Below are 21,080 nucleotides of genomic sequence, written 5' to 3'. Positions count from 1 at the left end.
TTTGCATTCTGCCAGAAGTCCCCCTACTACTACAATGGTCGCCTTGACTCGGATGGTCCCGGCTAGCTTGATCTCATCAGATCTCAGAAGCTAAGCAGGGTCAACACTGGTCAGTACTTGGATGAAAGACCACCAAGGTGAACCAGGGTCTCTATGCAGAGGAAGGCAATGGGAAACCACTTCTGTTAGTCTCTTGCCTTGAAAGCCATACTAACTTGCTTACTGTTTGCAACTTGAAAACATTTATGCCAACACTAGAATGGCCGTTTTGTTCTCCAGTTGTGTGGAAGCCTGACCAACAGCCTGAGAAAGGGTGGGTGCTGTTGGAACTTCTTGCTGGGGGCTTAAGCAGTGAATGCTGGGTCCTTGGTCTTCTTTCCTTTTCCACTCTACTGCTGCTTGCACCAGAAGCTGACTTGGATGGGTTGCTGCCAGTCATTGGCATTAATGTCTGCTGCTTCAGGGCTCTTGCTTGCACTTTGACTTGGAGCGAGCTGCTGGGACAGGTGCCAGAGACTCTGCCTCCATGTCCATCACCCCTTTTCCCCGCTTCCCTAGACAGTGGGATTATTGTCCCTGACTCAGGCTTGGCATCACCCTGGGTCTCTTGCTCAGGTTCAGATAGTGAGTTTCAATTCTTGCTGAACAACAAGCACTGCAATAATGGCAGTTGGTGAAAATTGCACAAATGTGTGCACACTACAGTGGGCAACACACAGAATGCACTCAGTCATCCAGTATGTGAGTAGCATACAGGAATCCCCTCACTGAGGTGCTGTGTGGTTTTCGGGCTGTAAGGCTGTGTTCTAATAGCATTTTCTCCTGACGTTTCGCCTGCATCTGTGGCTGGCATTTTCAGAGGATCTGAGGGTAGTAAAGCAAGAGGAGTATATAACACAACGCCCCAGTGATTCGGCTGTGAAAGCCTTCAACAATACATTAATTCCCTCACTGTTTGTTTGATCACAGCATAGAAGTGAATTGTTGATGCATGCACAGTGATCTCACATTCAGAATAAAACACAAGAACTCTTTTTGTGTGCTACTGTTAAACCACAGTAGTGTACACACACACACACACACACACACAGAGAGAGAGAGAGAGAGAGAGAGAGAGAGAGAGAGAGAGAGAGAGAGAGAGAATGATGAGTATATGCAGCAGGCTGTACTAGACTATAAGAGAGGGGAAGGGAAACCTCAAACACTGTCTAAATAGCAGTACTCCCCCACACTTTCTCACACAACACAGCTCAGTGTAGCAGCAAGCAGTTGGCAATCACAGAGAAGCACTGTCTGCAGCATATAAACTATAATGCACAATCTCAGTGAGGTAATTATTCTTATACAGCTAAAAAATCCCTCTTCAAACCAGTCTAAGATTGTAGTGATTAGTGGAATTCCGTGCACCAAAGGACTCCATCTCCATATTCCATTTTTGTAAGAATGTCTGGTCTTATGTTAGTTCCTGATTCACCTCTTCCTTCCACTCAGTATCTTCTGCCTCCTTCTGACTGCTGCCTGTGAAAAACAGACAGAATTTACAGTGAGTGTTTCCAGAAATTTCAGAATGATTTTAGTCTTTGGCAGTTGGCTGTGCAATCATAAGTCCTTCTAAACCCCCTGCCATGAGAAGAAACATATTTCATTGTGACATGCCTCTGAAGATGCCTGCCATATATGCGGGCGAAACTTTAGGAGCACAAACTATCAAACCATGGCCGCATGACCTGGAAAACCCACAACATTCTTTTAAATCCACTGGTGTCGCAGGCTAGGGACGTATCACCTTTATCACAAGCTAGAGACATTTAAGGGGTGAGGTAATTAATTAAAGTGCAAAGACGCAAGGCAGAGTTCATTTCCCCAACAACAGCCCATGGCTTGTTAGGGAGGTCAATTCTTCCTACTTAGAGACCTGATTTTCTGTGTACCGATAGCTTTGTTTTATGCTTGCATATAGTGAAAAGAAGATTCTGCAGATTGCAATTTAAGCATAACCTAATCTGTGCAGATTAGGAACGTAGCTATACCCTTTAAAAAAAGAAAGAAGAACTAAGTAGAATGGTAACTTCATCTGCCACATTCTGAACCATCTTTGTTTTGGAATTCTCTGCTTGGGTCCTGGTGCCTGTCTAGTTCTGTTAGGTAGACACCTGGACCCAAGTGGAGCATTCTGAAACAAAGATGATCCAGCATGTGGTGGATGAAGTTACCATTCTACTTAGTTCTTTTTGTTGAAAAGGGTATACGTGTGCCTGCACAGAACTACATTCTGGCTCTTTGGGAAAAATACATTCATATGGCTCACTGGTTCTCTTATTTCCAAAGCTATTGATTCTCTTTCCCCTACTGTTCATATCTGTTTACAAGGCTAGAAAGCCAGCTAGCAGAGTGAATAATACCACATATCATTCTGAATAGGAGGGAACATCAAAGCACACCCACTGGTGTCATTAGAACAAAGAATGAAACATGGTGATGATTTTGGAGCAAAAGAGAAAAATGCCTTGGTGAAAGCAAAAGTACATCTCTACTTTCATGACTGTTCCCTCCCCCCCCCCTCTTTTCTCACTGATTGATGGGTAATTGCAGAAGCTGTGATGGTCTGCAGTTGTTGCTCCTGCTGACTGGGAAAGAGACCTCCATGTGTTCAACGTGATAAAAACAAAACAAAACACGATAGCTAACTCTCAATAGAAATTGCTCTTCCGTTTTCCAGAGTGTTCACTGGAAGATGGGTTTTAGTTTTCTAGTTCTTTATGTTCTCTGATCATGATGAGAAATTACCCCTTTTCTACAGCTGAAAATTGAGACAGAAGGCTGAAGTGGAAGAAAGATAGAAGAGAAACAATAAAGATAAACCAATGGAACGGGAAGAAAAGGTGGAGAATCCATCAAACAGGCAAAAGCAAGAAATATAATACCTTTAATTGTGTATGCATAGAATCAATGGGCTGGAAATGGCTCCTTTTGTCACTTGCAGTATTTAATTATCATTGACCAGCCAAGAACTAGGTAGTTATGACTTCTGGAATGGTGGCTTTCTCATTGTTATAATAACTTGTGATTCAAGGGTTGAACTACCCCATTGTCTTTTGTTAGCTAACAAAATGCCTATTATGAAGGATGAAAGGTCAGGCCCATATATTGTAGGGGTTCTTTGGGTGTTAAAGTGTTTTTCTGTATACTTTGCAAACAGATACCCCTTGTGTGCATGTGTTCGGGCACATCAACTCATTGACCCCTGAAGGCTGAGGCTGAGTAGAGCAGTATCCGGGGCAACAGTGGTTTTTACCTTCATTATAGCAGAATCCAAGAACATTTTACTCTCTGAAGTGCTGTGTGGTTTCCGGGCTGTATGGCCGTGTTCTAGTAGCATTTTCTCCTGACGTTTTGCCTGCATCTGTGGCTAGCATCTTCAGAGGGTCTGATGATCTGATACTCCACTTGCTGTACTACCATCAGATCCTCTGAAGGTGCCAACCACCGATGCAGGCGAAACGTCAGGAGAAAATGCTACTAGAACATGGCCTTACAGCCTGGAAACTACACAGCACCTCAGTGATTCCATCTGTGAAAGCCTTCCACAATACATTGTACTATCTTTTTTACTCCCAGGAGTGAGCCAGCAGCAGTTGTTATATTCATGCATGTGACAAATGCTTCCTTAGCAAGATGGGGGAGTGTTAGACTCTGTGTGGGTGTGTGCTTGTCTTTTGTCCTGAGTTTAGTTGTTTGGAGGTATAGTGAAGAACTCCCATAGACCTCCTAAGAATAATGGTATCTTACACTTGTTCTGTTCCATTTCATTGGGATTGTTGGGGGTGGTAAGGAACCCAGCCATCTCTTTTGATGCCTGATTATGTGCCAGCTGAATTCCAGCAAAGCTGCCAGAAATTAAATGGTGCTTCTTCGGAGCACCAACACTTTCCTCCATCCTTCCAACAAGTGGATTATAGGTTGTGCCACTATAATCTCAGTTCATATGTATTCCAAGTTATTAGGGAGGGTTCTGTTTTGAAAAATAAAAAAGAGAATCGTTGAGATGAATGATTGCTGGAGTTGTTTGTTTATATTTTAGCTCTTAATATTTAAAGAACTGCCAGAATCTCAGTCAACATTTGAGGGGGGAAAATTATAGCTTAGTTGAAGAAGCAGCCATATGGTGGTTTACCTAATTTTAGAGATGGAGAATAGAAACGGTGCTTTTTATACAATATAAGTTTGGTTTAAAAATCCAACAACAACAAAACCCCTTCAAGCACTTCTATTAATTTCATCTGGATTTGTGAATCTACATGGGTGCTTTGAGATTAGGCTGCTTATCTGTTTGGGAGAACTGAAAGCGCTATTCATGAGGAAGATCCCTGAAATAAGCCCCACTGGAGCTGTGCAAGAATAATAATAGAATTTAACTTCATATTATGCCGCAGGGGGAAAGATCTCTGCATGAGGTCTTGGAAAACTGCTACCTGGTGTAGTCTGTACTACTGGACTAGATAAACCAGTGTCTGACTCTATATTACGAAGCCTCATATGTTTCTATGTATTATCTGTTCTAAAAAAAATCATTTTGACTTAAGGAGTAATGTTGCAAGAGAAAAAATATACCTACAAGAACCTATAGTTAAGAATTAAAATGCATAATGTCACTTATCAGACGCAAGTGTTTCTTTAATGGTTTTACTTGATAATTGTGTCATCATCCTTTTTCTCGTCTTCCTTTAAGATTAAAAATGCTAGGGCTTACATAACAAAGTTTGCATGTTTGTTGATGCAGCTGTAATATTCCAAAACCAATTATTATAGCACCTCTTCCATTATTCTGACGAGGCTTGCACAGGATAATTTGCCAGTGACTTGCACCTAGAGCCTTTAAGAGAACAATTTGCTTTGAATAGCTATGGCCCCATCAGAGGAGCTTTTTTGCAATAATGTCTGGTATTTGTTCAATTTTTTAAAAAAGCAGACGGACGAAAAACAAAAAAGTGTTGCACAAATTAAACCCTTCTCTACCAAGTTCGAGACTCGTACAGATAGCCAAATGTCAACTTGGCCTCTGAGTCTCAAACATGCTTCCTCACTTCTATCCCTCACTTCTTGGCTAATAAGAAAACTCTAGAGAAAAAAAGCAACACTCATATGTGCCTGGTTGGCCCTGCAGGGCTTAGTTTTCATCATAGTGAAGGTCATAATTAATCCATGAAAGACCCTGGCAGGGACTAGTTCTGTACTCAGCTCTAGCTTGGCTACAACTATGCATCTGGAAGTTCAACATAAGTGCCTACTAAATCTAGATTACCACAAAACACGTAGTTCAGGTTATACTGTCCTCCTTGGAGCTCCAGGATATATGACGCTACCTGGGAGGCATATACTGGTTGATGAAGCCATTAAAGGCCACAATCCATCAGATTCTTCTGTTTCTCCAGATGGTCCTAAAGCAGAAGGTGTGTACTACGGTAGTTTACACAAGTGTCATGGGCCACAAGTCTTCAAGGAATGAGCAGAGCCCAGTAAGCCCAGACCAGGTTGGGAACCAACAAGGGATGGGTTTGGAGCAACCAAGGCCCCCACAGGCTTTACAGGGTGAACAACAGCCAGATCATAACTCAGAGCCAGAAGTGCCTGCAGAAGCAGGCCATGCTTCCAGCCCTGCTCCAGCTGCAGAGACTCAAGCACCTAGCTCACTTGAGCCTGCATGTCAGCAAAGGCAGAGACAGAGGGAACTGTTGCATGTTAAAAGAAGAGGCGCATGCCTACTAGTTCAGAGAAGGCATCTTCTGAAGCAGGGGAAGCAAAGTCTTCACAGGATGAAGCCTAACATGCTGGAAGAGCCTATAGCAAGCTACAGTCCATTGACAGCATTCCATAAACAAGGCATTGTACATGTCTTCCATTCTTTTGTCCGAATCTGAGTCATCCCAAGAAGAAATCTTGGCATACAGTAGATTTTTGCAGGACGCTGTGGATTGTTTACACAAGATGACTGTATCGAAGAGTCTGTTCATCTTGTGTCATCTGCCTGCAAGAGGAAAATTTCCAAATCTACCTTGAGCAAATACTCAAGAGAGTGGGTTGTTCAGGTCTACAGCACATCAAAACAGCCTATTCCAGAAGGAATTATAGCAAATTATACTTGTAGCTCTGGTAGGTCATCTGACTGAGATGCTTCAGTAGAATATAAGGCAACTATATGGGCTTCATACCTAACATTTGCCGGCACTACAAAATAGATAGTTGTGTCAACTGAAGCAGCTTTAGTCTGAAAGGACCTGTAACAGGTGCTCTAAACAATAAACTATTATAACAGCCATTTTGTCCCCAATGGAAAAGGTTACTATTGGGCATGTCATGCATATCAGAGTAAGAAAGGAGGGCATCTAGCCCCATTTTGAAATAAGAGGGAATATGAATTACAGACCAGGCTTCTCTTCTGCTTTATTTACAGTATACATTTTCTGAACTGTAACTTGCAGAGTGTTAATGGAAAAGTCATGATTTCCCCTCTATTTTGGCAAGGTTCTTTATTGAGGGTGACTCTTGCAGAAAGAGACCAGAAATAGGACCTGTCTCATGATGGGAGGAATCACCTGTGTTTAAATGCCTTTCCAAGGGTTGAGTGGTAGAATGCTCTCTCAGTAAACTTCATGATAAGCCCAGTGTTCTTTTCTCAGCTAGGTGTGTGTGTGTATTTGTTCCCTGGTCACATAGGGCAAGTGAAAGCTGTCAGGCAATCAGGCAGAAAAGTGTTTGTAAACAGGAAAATCGATGATGCTTTCATTCTGGGTACCTGTGTCAAAAATAAACAGGTTCCAGCAAAATTTGAAGTCTTCCACTTGCCTAAGGAAGCTACTTAGGACTTAAGTGGCTCTTATGTTGGAGGGAAAACTGCTTAGGTTAGAGGAAGGCTCCTTGGAGGATGGTTGGGTCCAGCCTCATGGCTTGTATCCTACAGACTCTTTCTCTGTCTGTAGGCTGTATTTTGAACCCACTTGACACTTATGGTCATATCTGGAGGCCTTGCTTCGGGTACCCCCACCTTTTGAGATCAGGCAGGTTTCAACACAGAAGAGGGTCTCCTCAGTCACAGCTTCAAAGCTCTGGAACTCTCTCCCCGGGAAGATCCATCTGTCCCCTTCTATTGCCATCTTATACCAGTGGGGGAAGACTTTTTTTAACTTAATTTGGCTTTCTCTCAATGATCCCTTCTTTCTAACCAATGTTTTTATGTTTGTCATGTAATGTTAACTGTATTCTAATGTATTCTAATGCTCATTCTAAACCTGTTTGGGAGAAGAGTTGATTTTAATGGTTTTATGATGCATTTTTATAATTTATGTTCTAAATGGTTAGCTGTCTTGGTGGTGGCCCTTGTAAGGGCAGAAAAGTAGGGTATATTTTCTGCAAATAGATAAATGCCACTATCAGGACCTAATCACTGGTTTACTGAGATATCCAGTTTAGTCCTGTTCGATCAATACTGATGTTTGACCTTTTTTTTGGCTGGATCTTTTTATTTACGTTCTGCATAATAATGTGGTATTCACCATATGTAGGGGTGGACCTTGTGACCCTACTTTGTAATAACATTTTCCTATTTTTCTTTTGTCCTGAACTCTGTCTGTCCTTCTGTCACTGTCTGTCGCTGTCTCTCTATCACTGTGAGAGAATCTGCTATCTGAGGATAACACTTTATGCAACAGGAAAAGCAGCCCTCTAGCAGCATATATTTGTTATTCTTTAAGGTGCTATCTGACCTAGATAGCCCAGGCTAGCCCAGTCTTGTCAGATCTTGGAAACTAAGCATGCTCAACCCTGGATAGTAGTACTCAGATGGGAGACCACTAAATAAGTCCCTTTTCTTGAAAACTCTACTGGGTTGCCATAAGTCAGCTGTGACTTAACAGCAACAATAATAAAGTTGCTACCAGATAGTTGTTTAGTACCAGTACATTCTAATCTGTCAGGTTCTCAGGCAGAAAACAGTCTTATCAGATCCTTTAACTGGAGATATTAGGAGCTGAATGTAGAACCCTCTACCGGCAAAGGATGGGTTCTACCACTGAACCCTGTTTTTTCCCTGATTGTGTAAATTGGTCTGAAGGTACTAACTGGTAATTTCAGGTAACAAGTTAAGCTAAAGCACACGTATAGCTTGTTTGTGATTTCTTGTCTTTCACTACATTTCACATGTGGCAGGACTGTATGTTCACATACATTCAGAGAGCTATACCTGCTGCCACATTAGGCCTCATGAGTGGCTTATCTCAGGTGTGTTGGAAGGCCTGTTGGCCCGCTAAGCCCAAATGAAGACTGCCAAGGCAAGCTGTTTCCACTCCAGCTGAGTTCCTAACCTAAGGCAAGCAGTAAAAATGTAGGCAGAGTAGAAGGGGGAGGGAAATAGGGACGGGAACAAGAATTGGGTACCTGCCCCATAATAATTATTTGCAAATCTGCTTAAAAAGTGTCTGATAGATGCATACGCAGCCTTTCACTTTTTGTAAAAATATAATTGCATTTTCCAATCTGGCAATTTACTAGAAACTATAAACATTTTTTGGGGGGAGAAAGTAATGGTCTGTGTTTTGGAATTTGCCAGCTTGTTTAAAGAGATGAGGTAATGTTTTTACCGCTTATGGCTTTCCCCTCACAAGACTAGGCATTGTGATTTAGCAAACTGTATATCTAAAAATTAACCCAACACTGATGTTTCTTTCCATCTCTATGGTGAGCAGTCATCCCCTATTGAGAGGATTTTGTCTAAAAATGATTACTGCTTTATTTTTTTGCTGTATCAGCATATGTGGGTCTTGAATAAGCCCAAGCAAATTGTGCTGCACTGAAAAGAAAAGCTGTTTGACAATGGAAACCAAAAATAACTCGAATGGCTTTTAAAATGTACATTCCTGTCCATCGTTAGTCATAACTAAGCAAAGCTGAGAAGCTGAGTTGATAAACCACATTGTGTTTATGTCAAAAACGGCGATGATGCTCTGCATTCTTGCCTTGCTGCAGCAAGAAACACTTGCACTGTTACTGGCAATTAACTCGCAGCTTCCTTTCCTTTCAAGCTTAATAGTAAACTGTTTACTGAATGTTTAGCAGGGCCAATCCAAGACATTTGGGTGCCTAAATCCAAATGATAACCTACTCCCACTGTTTTACATGGAATCCTCAGGGACATCTGAATAAACCATCATTGGGGTCTCCAGAGCACTCAGTGGAGTTAGTTCAGGACTTCACAGTACATTGCACCTTATGGATCAGACCGGTCTTATTTCCATTCTTGCTGTTTTAGAAGCATTCAATGTTTGCTACCCCAGGCGGCTGTCTCACTGAACTTTGAGGTAGGGCCACTCTCTGGTGCTCTGCCTACTCCTCAGCATTTTTCTCAGTATGGAAGGCAATATATGAAATGTTGTAGCTATATAGTCCCTGCCTCTCTGTGAGGCCCCTACTGTGATAAGCAGGGGAGAGAATTCATGGTGCACTTTCCAGACAAAACCTTCTATCACTTTGCCAGCCAAAGGATTGCAGATCTGGATTTGGGATGGGAAATGTGCCCAGCATGCTTTCTGCATTTTACTCCAAGCCCAGTCACCCGCTGATGAGCTTGCTGGAAGTGGCTATAAGAGGGAAGCTTGCTAATGCGGCCAGAAATGCTTCCTCCTTCCCACTCCCTTTAGCTAGCTGGTGGGACTTTGAGCAGCTTTCCCAGTTACTGTCAGCCATTTGATGGGGGCTTGAGCTAGGTGGAGAGTATACACTTTATCCTCTAAGCCAGTGGTTCTCAACCTTCCTAATGCCGCGACCCTTTAATACAGTTCCTCATGTTGTGGTGACCCCCAACCCTAACATTTATCCATTTTACAGATGGAGAACACTGATGCAGAGAGCCTTTGGCGACCCCTGTGAAGGGGTCGTTCGACCCCCAAAGGGGTCCCGACCCCCAGGTTGAGAACTGCTGCTCTAAGCCTAGATGCTCCTGATCACGTGACTTGGGGCAGGGGAGGACTGAAGTAGAAAATGTGTTGGAAATGCTTTCTTCTCTAGGCCCTTCCTGCTGATGAGGGTGCTTAGATGGAAGTGGTGAATTTTCAGGCAACTGCTGCACAAACATTTGTCAGAGATGCTTTAGGATGATCCTGCCTTGAGCAGGGTTTCGGACTGGATACTTGATTGGCCCCTCCCAACTCTATGGTTCTATGTTCAGCATTTTTTGAAACTTCCACAGATACTGATTCTGAGCTTGAGATATTTTTTTTTCAATCACCACCACCTTTCGTTGTGGGATTTTTCTGCAAACCACTCTTATAGAAATATCTCCCATTTCTATATCTGGTACCATTTGATAGATTTTTTCAATCTTCCCTCTGCCAGGTTTTGAATCAGAATAGATAATCAGGTGACATATCATGGCAATTTTACACATTGTGCTTCGGAAAAGCCTTATTTGCTACCAAGCCTCTTCTTTCAACTTAGCCTGTTCTACTTTCTCCCTCCTGGCTTCAAATCCCACCTGTGGAAGAATTACAGCTCAGTTTTAGTTTTTACCTATAATTTGAGAACCACTGGCTTCAGTGAGAAATATTTTGTGATGGCTGGCACCTAAGAATTCTAGAAAAGCTGGCTGAGAAGAATTCTGGCTCTTAGTTGTGACACATCTTAGAGTACTGGAAGCAATCCAGAGAACGAAAAGCTTGGCTTCTGCTGAAGCTGCGTGAGCTGTGCCATCTTGGAGTCAAATGGGGAGAGATGTTGAGAAGTCCAGGAACAGATTTCCAACATGCTTTTTTCTATGTAAAGAGCTGTGGGGACATCTGAATTAAGCCTGTGAGATGAAGCAGAAGGGGAGGGGTAGTGGTTAATGGTTCCCAGCTTTGTCATTCTCCCAACTTCAAATACCTCCCCACTTCAGCTGCTTTATTGCATTGGGAAAAAGGTACCAGCAACCAAATCAGGACCTTTTATAAGGGTAATAGACCAAGAAAAAACATGTAGTAGATCCCTTCACAACTTGTCTGGTTTCACCCTCAAAGCAGGTGGAGCTTGCATGATAGCTAGGGGCTGCCAGGTGCCCTGGAGAAAATTAATTGTTTCCCTTAGCAGATGTTTAATGTGTAGAAATAGCCAGTTGAAGCTTTTCATGACATTTGATTACAGCGCAGCCAAATTCACAATTCAGCAGGCGTCTCTGGCATTAAAAAAATAAGTTTCTCATTTTGTTATGTTCTGGAACTAGTTGTGTGTAATAGTTGGTCAATGACAGTAATAATAATAAGCTAAACTAATACATTAAAATGCTGCGGAGGGGTAGCTTTCCAGATAGTTATGGGACAACTGTGTTTCAGGGTATATCACATGAAATCACCTCATACCATAATTGCTGTGTTTATACCTACAGGAACAGCTGTAGGGCATAAACATAGCAAAAAGTCCCAAGATAGTTGTTGGTAATATTTGTTGCTGATCTGCACACTGAAAGCGCCTACAGGTTCTATGCCTTCTTTAGGACCAACCAGCCATACATGAAATTATGCTGATATAACCTTATCTGCCTGTGACTAGAGGTAGAACTTCCAAAATTGGTTTCTTGAAGAATGGAAAGCCTTCTTTGTCATAAATATTGAAAATGTAGCTTTTTCTGTTCTTCATATAATCAGCTAAGTACAAAAGAGAAATGGGCCAGCTAGCATAATCAGTGCAAGTAAATGGTTGCGTTAATGATGTCAGACAATATTTTTTGTTAACAAGTGTTGTGATATTGCATTGTCATTCAGTATATACTAATTTTAGATGGTAATCAGTTGGTTAGGCTTAGACAATTAAAAATGAGTTGACAGATTCAAAACTTTTCTTGATATCACAAAATTAATGACTGTGAAACATTACAGAATACTTTGGTCTCCTGCTGGGTGGGTGGGTGGGTGTGTGTGTGTGTGTGTGTGTGTGTGTGTGTGTGTGTGTGTGTGTGATGTGCTGTCTCACAAAGGAAAGGCTCTGACTTCCTTTTCTGGGTCAATCCATCTCATGTTGGACTCTTCTCTTTTCCTGCTGTCTTTAATTTCAATTATGTGTAGGAATTTAAATTCAATAATCACATTTTGTCACTCTGTAATAAAGAAATATAAAATCAAATAGCATTAATTTCATACATGTATATGTGGTGGGAATGCCTGCCAAGACAAATATTAAATAATCCACTAAAGTTTAATTGCCCAAGGTCCTGGTTAGGCTTTTATGAGAAAAAGAATGAGGCATTGTTCAACAAAGAGACTCATTCAGCATTTGACAACAGAAGCAAAATCTGTAGTGTAAAGAACTGGAGACAAAGTACTTTTCAGAAATCCAGTTGTAGTTTATGAAGCTCTCTGAGATGGAACAAAGTAATGTCTAGGTTGAAATAGGACAAGGGTGGGGGGGGGAAAGTAATGTGGGCCCCTTCCACACATGCAGAATAATGCACTTTCAATCCACTTCCAGTGTGCTTTGCAGCTGGATTTTACTGTGCGGAATAGCAAAATCCACTTGCAAACAATTGTGAAAGTGGATTGAAAGCACATTATTCTGCATGTGCGGAAGGGGCCGTGGTCTCTCTGTTTATAATGTAAAGAGAAGTAAACTCCTCTGCTCACAAACCTCTTAAATCTTTTGCTACCTTTCTTTATTAAATAGCAGTTTGATTTTATTGGCAGTGTAGAAGTTTGGTCCTTCATTGTCATTTGATTGTGGGTGGTTCTGTCTTAGTACTTTAAAAAAAATCAAAGTCATGTTGAAACAATGATAACTTTGCATATGCGAGATGAGGCTGGTGGGGGAGGGTAAATCAGCATGAGAGAATCCTGCATGTCTCAAAGTTATTTTTAAAAGCAGAATTAATCAGATTGCTCTGAAGGTGAAATTGATTGCTCCTCCCATTTCTCCTTGATTAAGAGTACAACTATGAGGAAATATATATTTCTTGAGCAAAAATACGGTAACTATTTAGCTTTTTTGTTGTTATTACATCAAGGGTCTTCCTAGGTCACCAAGAAAGCAACAGTGATTCTATAGCTTCAGAGCCATTCACTCAGCTTTTTACAGTTGCAGGGATAAATGCTCGCTGGCTAGAAATCCTCCTGCTTTTTTGTCGCATCTATCCAGGTTAATTCTTGATTTACTGAAAGCCTGAAAGAAAACAGCCAGTTGTCTTTGGGGCATGTTTTTTCACGTGACAGGAGGATGGGAAATAGCATCAGGAGGATAATTAGAGGCAAGGTATGTTCTTACCTGCCTAAAGGTAATTCATTCCTTCAGTAGGTTTTTGCTTCTGTCATTTTCCAGATTCTCAGTGGGCAAGCTGGTGTCCTGAGACAGGAACTATACATACACCTTGCCCAAAAAAATCCCTGTCAGGATTTCACTGAAATACACAGACAGAACATTTTATCCTGAAAATGTTTTTTTCCCTGCTATAATAGAAATAAACAGATGAAGGGGTGGTGATGTAATCTTCAACTCTGCAAAGCAGTGGATTATTATGATAGTAGAAAACCTCTACCTGGTTAGTATTGAGTAGTGACTGGGCAGCAACAAAGTGAAAATGGCTCTGGAGCATGCCAAGTTGAGAGGACCTTGTAGATACAAGCCAGCACTTCAGGAGTTATTCAGTTCAGCGTAAAATCCACTGAGCATTAGTTCATCCATTGCTTCTTCCTGAAAACTGGTAGCAGTACAGGAAAACACACTCAGTGAACTAATACCAATTAGCATGTTGTTTAATTGTCTAAACCGTACACCCCTGAAGTACTGGTTGGAGCTTGACTATACTTACTACTGGCTATCAGTCACCCTCTAGGACAGTGACCCACCCAGAAGTTTCCCTGTAAGTTAAATGTCCAACCCACCCTGTAAGTGGATTTTCCCCGTCTGTTTGCAAATTGGAAAGGTACAAGGGATGGCTGGTATAAAAATAGTGCCTTGCCCAAGAATTTACTCTGATCTTCATTGCTGAGAGTTCATTTGGATTGGGCTCCAATCCTACTGTGTTATCCACCTCATCCCATTGACAATGGGACAACTTTTGCCTTCTGCTTGAGTTTTTGAGCTTTTAAATTCTTTGCACTTCTGGAATTGACTGCAAGATAGCTGTTGCCTTCACATTGTACTATAAGTAAACTTAAATTATCTCGTGATTGTTTCTAATTTTCTCTGTTGAATGATCTCTGGTTCCTGCTTAACAGTGGAATGATATAGATGGTAGTCTCATTGCCCACCTTTCAGGATAAAATTAATATGTGAATCAGCTTTCCCTTATAGTCTCTGCTTCCTAGATTTTATTGCTACCTAATGGCATATTTATTATAACACTTTAAAGAAGGAAAATGGATAACTCCGAGTCAAGATCGCCCCCCCCCCCCACATCTCTTGCTGATTTCTTCTTCTGGCTACAACCCCCTCATCCCATTTTATTTGTGAGGACCCCCGACTGTCAGGAACAGCTTTTGGGTTGGAGGGGGGATAACGGGGTCCAGTGGCAAGAACACTATAGCAGAAATTCCATTGTTCTGTTCACAGTTCTGTAGGAAGTATTCCTTTCTGAGCAACCAAATTATCCTGATTGCATATGCTGATCAATTACCTGGATCCTGACCTGTGTCAAGAAAGTGCACAATTTCTTACTGAAGTCATTTTCAATCAGTAGTTCCTTTCCTTTTCCTGTTGCCAGATGCTACCAATGCCTTATGTAGTTGTGGGTCTTTATATATATGTACACATATATTTCAAAATCATAATGCATTGAGGGCATTTGTTTAATTTAACTTTTTTATGCCAATAAAGCAGTGGCGTAGCACCAAGAGGGGGCAACGCACCGTGCGCGCACCGTGGTGGGGGCATGGCAGGGGCACACGTGTACCCCGGGTGCAGTTCCCCCTCGTTCTGGCCCTGCAATAAAGGATATTGATTGATTGAAGTTCTGTAGGAAGCAACCAGTTGCCATTTGGGTCAAGATACAACATGGAGCAGTTTTCTAAAGTTTCTGATGACAGACCACCCCTTTGGCCACCAGTGTTAGCCAGTTGCCCTTTATTAGTGCTTTGTTCACTTTCATTAAAGGAAATGTGTGACACAACTATGTTTATCGGATATGCGAGGAAAATGTGGTGAAGGTACTACCTGAGGCCTCACATGCAATCTGATGGGCAGGCTCCTGGAGTAGCTTGAAAGCTGTCAAGGAAGTCAGAAATGAAGTAGCTGCAGAATCTTTTGCCTGTTTTTTCCCTCATCTTTTTGTCTACCCCACCCCTTCAACTGTCTGATGAGTGGCACTGCTCAATCCTTGCTTGCTGAGCAGGTGAGAGGAGGAGGGGAGGGAACTGGAGAACTGCTGGCACCGGGAAGTCAACTATGCCCCTTTTCTTTGAGAGGTTTAAGACTCAAAACAAACAGCAGGATCACAACCTAACAACCCTATGCTCTGATGACACATGGTCTTGACAAAGGAATGCAAACGTCCAACATGTGCATGTAATGTCTGCAAGTTCTGAACTAAGTCTGCACATGATGTTATTGTTAAAATATGTTATATGCCACCTTTCTTTGAAGCAGTTGATGTAGAAAGATGATTGAAACTTCGGCCAGGGATATCAAATTCAATAAATAAATAGATAAAGAATAAAGTTGAAGTTGATCTGGAAAGCTTCAGAGAATATTTTATCCTTTGTATGTAAGGCTCTTTTCTTCACTTTTTCATATTTTCTTATCCCTTCTCATTCTTACTGTCTATGGTCATCCTAGTACCAGCTTCTGTGGTTGTTATTAAATAGTAGGCTGTGGTAATCCCTAAGGGGCTAAACAGAAGAGATCATGCAAGTTCCTCACTTATTCCCTTAATATTTATTAGTTTGAAAATAATCGTATTAACTTCAACTGGAACAGAAGAGTTCTCTGCTTCTGTTGCAGTTGACAAGAACGGTAGTATTCCACTTTTATAACAATTGGCAAGCACTGCTTCTGTAAAACTGTCTTGTAGCTCCACTGGCTAGTTCCACTAGATTAAAGAGGCTCTACCCCCCTTCCCTAGTGTACTATCCTTTGAAGAGTAGGAAGAAGTCTGACTTGAGGAAGAGGGAAAAGGAAAATAGGAAGGCAGTTTTAACACCCACTAATAAAGTGATTTTTTAAAAACCTGTTTTAATTGCAGCGTTCAATTTTTATACTCCTGCTCTCCCATGCACAGATTATTATTTCCTTTGTAGAGGAAAAACCCCCACAAATGGGAGTAATTGCTAGACTAATATATCTTGTCTGACCAGAGCTGTAAATACAGGATGAACTAACAGCATTTGAAATGGGAGTTCAGCTGGAGGACACTGTCCAGGGTGGCCTTCTGCACCTACCTACTTATTTTTAAGAACAAAAGTAACTGGAACCTACTGGTATTGGATCAACTCTATGGTTGCATGCTTTCTTCAAATGACATGTTTAAAAATGGGGAAGAAGATCTTGAAATTATCACTTGGTAATATAAGCCTAAGCTATAAAATGTTTAAAACTTATCTTAAAATGTGGAGGAGCTCAACAGATAACGACCGCTCCATTACTTATAAAACGTTGTAAAAAAAGGACTTTTTGTCAGATTGGATACCAATCAACACATGAAGTCATTGACATTTCATTAGTAGTATTTTTGTTTTTGTGAACTGGAATGGCTCTGTGTATGAAGTTTTGAATATTGTACCTTAGAGTGGGCAGTGATGAACTTTTACAATAAAGGAAAGGTGGGAGCCCTAAGCCTTTTTTCTCCAAAGACATTCTGCCAATCCCATGCACTCTGTTTTATTTTTAAGAAAAGAAAGATAATACTGGACATTATTTATGGAAAGCTTGTGGGTCCAGTAGCAGTTTGGGAAGGGATATGCCATATCCGAAGAGACTTCAGTACCTGCTCTGTGAACTGTATCTTTACAGTTTTTATTCTTTGAAATATTGTAATGTGTTTTTGTTGAAAACTGAATTGAAGGGGTTAAAGGGGAGAACCTCAGTCAGGGGCAATGAAAATAGCAAACACTGACATTGCATCTCATCCAAATTTCTGACAGTCCCACCCCAGGCAGGGAGCCTTTCCCAAAGAAACTGGGAGAAATGAGCTTTCCAGGGGCAGCTAACAGGCTTGTCAAACCAGATCTTTGCTCAGGTCAGGGCTGAACCATATGACAATAGGAAAGAGGCCAAGTAAGCAAGGTAACCCCTCCCCAAATTGCTCTGAGTTCTGGGGCAGGGGGAGAAGCTGTTTACCACTTGCATGCGGGTGACGCTCAGTCTTGCTGCCTCCGAGCACAATTGAACTTTGGTTGCTTGAAGCCTGACTAGCAACCCCGGGTCATTGGGGGTCCTATATGGGCCCCTCCCTTTACTCAGTTGTGCAGCTGTGGGCAGGCAGCTGACAGCATAGCTCCAAAAGAGGAAGGATGGGTGAGGGGGGCGGGAAGGGAGTGGAGAAAGAAGGAACTCCAAGTCTTAGTCAGACCTGCCACCACCGCATACTGATCCACTGACAGGTTCAAGGGTTAGCATCCACCATATCTCCACACCAGCCACCTCCTGTCAGCCACCCAGCAGTGCCAGTTAATCACAAGGCAGACAGGACTTCTAAGGAACAACAAATTGCGAGGTGAGTCAGTGGCCTGAAAACACAGTGGCACAACCTGAGTCCTGTCAGTTGCAACTGGTCCATGCAGAGGTGGGATCCAGCAGGTTCTCACCAGTTCCCAAGAGTGGGTTACTAATTATTTGTGTGTGCCGAGAGGGGGTTACTAATTGGGTCTGCTTTTCCATTAGAAATTCCATTAGGTCCAAAAATCATAAAGTCCTGTTTCCTATGTGGCTGGTTAGTGAAGGTAGAAAACGGGATAATTCTCCCTGTTGGGCTGTTTTCAAAACATGTTTTAGAAATATGGTAAAGTTCCTTGTTTAAGATTTCTTCTTTTGATTTCTAGAAACAAAATTAAGTATTTGAAAGTATTAAGTATTTGACAGGCAGTCAATTAGAGGAGAAGTAGTTGTTTCTGTTGGCAGTAGACGATAGGACTTGCTATGATGAGTTTAAATTATGGACAGAAAGATACCAGCTGGAAATTAGGAACTTTTTTTTACAGTAACAGAAATTATTAATGCTCCGCCCCGGAATGCCCGGTCACGCCCCCGTCGTGCCCCGCCCAGCCCCATTGGCACTACGCCACTGTTTGAATCCCACCACCATGGGAACCTGATACTAAAATTTTTGGATTCCACCACTGGGTCCATGTCATTTTTCTCACTGTATAGTCGGAGGAGGGAAAATTTAAAAGATGCCCCCAGGGGTCACCTTTTGCTGGATGCACATGCACTGAACAAGAGTGAACCTCTTCAGCACACAGGGAAGTTGTCTTCTCCAGGAACTGTACAGACTGTGGTGGTGGCAACACACTTGGACTGCCAGAGTTGTCTCAGGTCAGCAACACTCCCAACCTTGTCACACCACTGTACTCCTGAGTAGAGGTGACTGAAGGCCCTTCTTCATGTGGTTCTCAGGGCACAATTCATGGTTGCCCTACCTTAAACATGCCTTTAATCTTTCATATAATTTTGAAACACACTGTGCATACACCACTGGATTGACTGCTTGGACCTGCACAAACAGCACATGACCTATTTAATAAATTAAATCAGTGGAAGTGTCAGAGAGTTGAGATTTAAAAATTGATTATTTAACTGTTCTAATATGCTTCCAGATTGGGGCTGATGGAACAATCGGTAGGGTTGCCCAAAATTGCACCTTCCTCATGCTCCACCCCCCAAATCTCCAGGTATTTCCCAGGTCAAAACTGGCACCCTTTAACAGGCAATGATCTTTCTCTGGTAAACACCACCCAGCTATGTTAAGAGAGTGTGTGCAAATCTGCCCTTGTTTCATGGTCTTGGTTTGTGCATGGTTCTAGTATCTGTACAATATGTGGAACGTTCTGTGTAAACTACAGCTTTGTCTGTATTGGACAGATTACCAGTTTGTACTGAATTTACATACAAATGTTGGACCTTGCTCACATAAAACATTCTGCCTGGAAAAAGAATGTGTGAGCCTGAGACTTGCTCCCTCCTCTCACTCCATGTGGACCATACATATGGGCTCTTAAAATGAACCAGTCCTTAGAGGTAGGGTTTTTTTCATTGCCATTCTATCAGAAAATTCATTAACCACACACACACATGCTTGCGTGCGCGCACACACACAGAGAGAGTATTTGGCTATGCATGTAGCTTTTTCCTGTGTTCTCCTTCCTCTAGCAGTCCCTTTTGACCCTTGGAAAGATCCTTCCTGGAGTCACAAGTTCTATATAAATAAAAGCCAAAAGGAATCGCAAACTGCTTTCCTCTTCTGCTCATGGATTTGTATGGACTTTAAAATAAATTATATGAGTACTTAGTTTGTAACCCACTACTTGATTTTTCCTTCACAGGTTTTTAACATTTGTCAAATGTACAATCACTCTTTTTATCAGGCACTAAAAGGCCTTGTTTTAAAAAATTAAGCTACTACAACCATAATTACAATCTGTAGAAACTGCAGATGGTCAGAACTAATTTTTGAAAAAAAATAATCTGAAACCATCTCCATAACCATCTGTTGTCTTTTTCCAGGTAGTAAACAAAGTGTTTTTTCCACCTTTCCCCCAATACTGTTGTGGCCATCCTAGGTACATGCTGTTAAATTTTTACTGCATTTCACCCCAGGGATGAAGGAAGCAATTGCTTCCGTGTGAACACATGAGAGGCAGAGAGAGGCTTAGTGGAAGGTGGGGGGGGAGGAGATAAGAGGGAGAGGTGATCTTATATAAAGAAATACATGATTTTGAGCATCTTGCGTAGATTTGAGGCCAATCTTTTCCATCCCAACCTGGAGAACAGTTCATAGCAACAAGATGCTGTAATGATTTGCTTGCTTCTCCTGTAAACAAGGACAGCACACTCTTTTCCTGACGACATTGTATAACACTGCTGGCTAGATGGTTGGATGGATGCCCTTATTAGCCAGCAGACCACATCCACTTATGAAGGCTGCAGAGTGAAGCCATCGCTGCAGTGGATATCCCCCCCTAATGTAAAACACACAGAGGAGCTACTGATTACCAAACAGACTTCTTTCCAAATCTGTAACATAAATCTGCAATACAGGTGACAGGGGTATTTTGTTAAGAATATGGTTATGCTCTATAGCGCCTTATACGTTTTTATAAATGCATTCTAAAAATACAGAGGAACACTATCTTCAGTGGCCTTCAGTCTCCTTTAAACATTTACAACTCTGCATTTAGTCTTCAAAACTGTGGGCTAGATTTGGATTCAGTTTCCTAGTGGGAGAATGGAACTTTCCCACCTTCCCCCTTCCTTTGCAGCCACCAGTAGAGGATAGGGGATCCTGAAGAGTGTCATGGGGGGGGGGGGGGGGGGCAGTGGGAAAAGGGTATCGATAGAAATGGCCAGTTTAGTCTGAATTCATCCCTGCATGTGGAATTATATGTTAACACTATATTGGCCACATAGCAGTGAATCCATAGTTTAGAAATAGCCCAAAAGAATACACAAGTTACTTGGTTAAGATTAAATATTTTTGTGGAAGGATGTTTAAAAAAAATAACAGAATTTGAAACTTTCCTTTTGTTCAGCAATGGAAATGAGTATTTTGTACATTTTATAAGCAGCAATTCGTACTGCAGCATTTCAAGTGTGAGCCTTAAAGGGCTCAATGTCACAAATTCAGGGTAGTCACTGATTTATTTCAGCAAATAGGATAAGGGCAAGGAAGGGGAGTAGTTTTGGTACACTAGCAGATCTAGGACATAGCAATCAGATGTATGGCAGACTGGCTTGGTCATGCTCACAGACTGAAAACCCTACTCTCACAGTCTGTTGTGAAAGTTGTGTAATTATCTTTGAAGGTAGAATCCCCATGTCTTACTCAACACAGTGTGTGCATCTGGGCCTGACAAATGTTATAAAATCAGTTCTGATTTCAGAGAACACGAGTATTTTCACAAGTATCTTCTCCAGGAACTGTA

General features: G+C 41.8%; 1 protein-coding gene across 1 annotated transcript in view; it reads left to right on the top strand.

Annotated features, from left to right (window-relative positions):
* The window catches only part of TULP4 (TUB like protein 4), a 122,219-nt gene that overhangs the window by 61,227 nt on the left and 39,912 nt on the right, over positions 1–21,080 (top strand). The gene's annotated exons all lie outside the window — the stretch shown is intronic.

This window comes from Sphaerodactylus townsendi, linkage group LG01 (assembly GCF_021028975.2).
Source record: "Sphaerodactylus townsendi isolate TG3544 linkage group LG01, MPM_Stown_v2.3, whole genome shotgun sequence".
In the NCBI taxonomy this organism is placed as follows: domain Eukaryota; kingdom Metazoa; phylum Chordata; class Lepidosauria; order Squamata; family Sphaerodactylidae; genus Sphaerodactylus; species Sphaerodactylus townsendi.
Note: the sequence above shows the minus strand (reverse complement) of the source record. Positions and strands in the feature narration are given on the sequence as shown.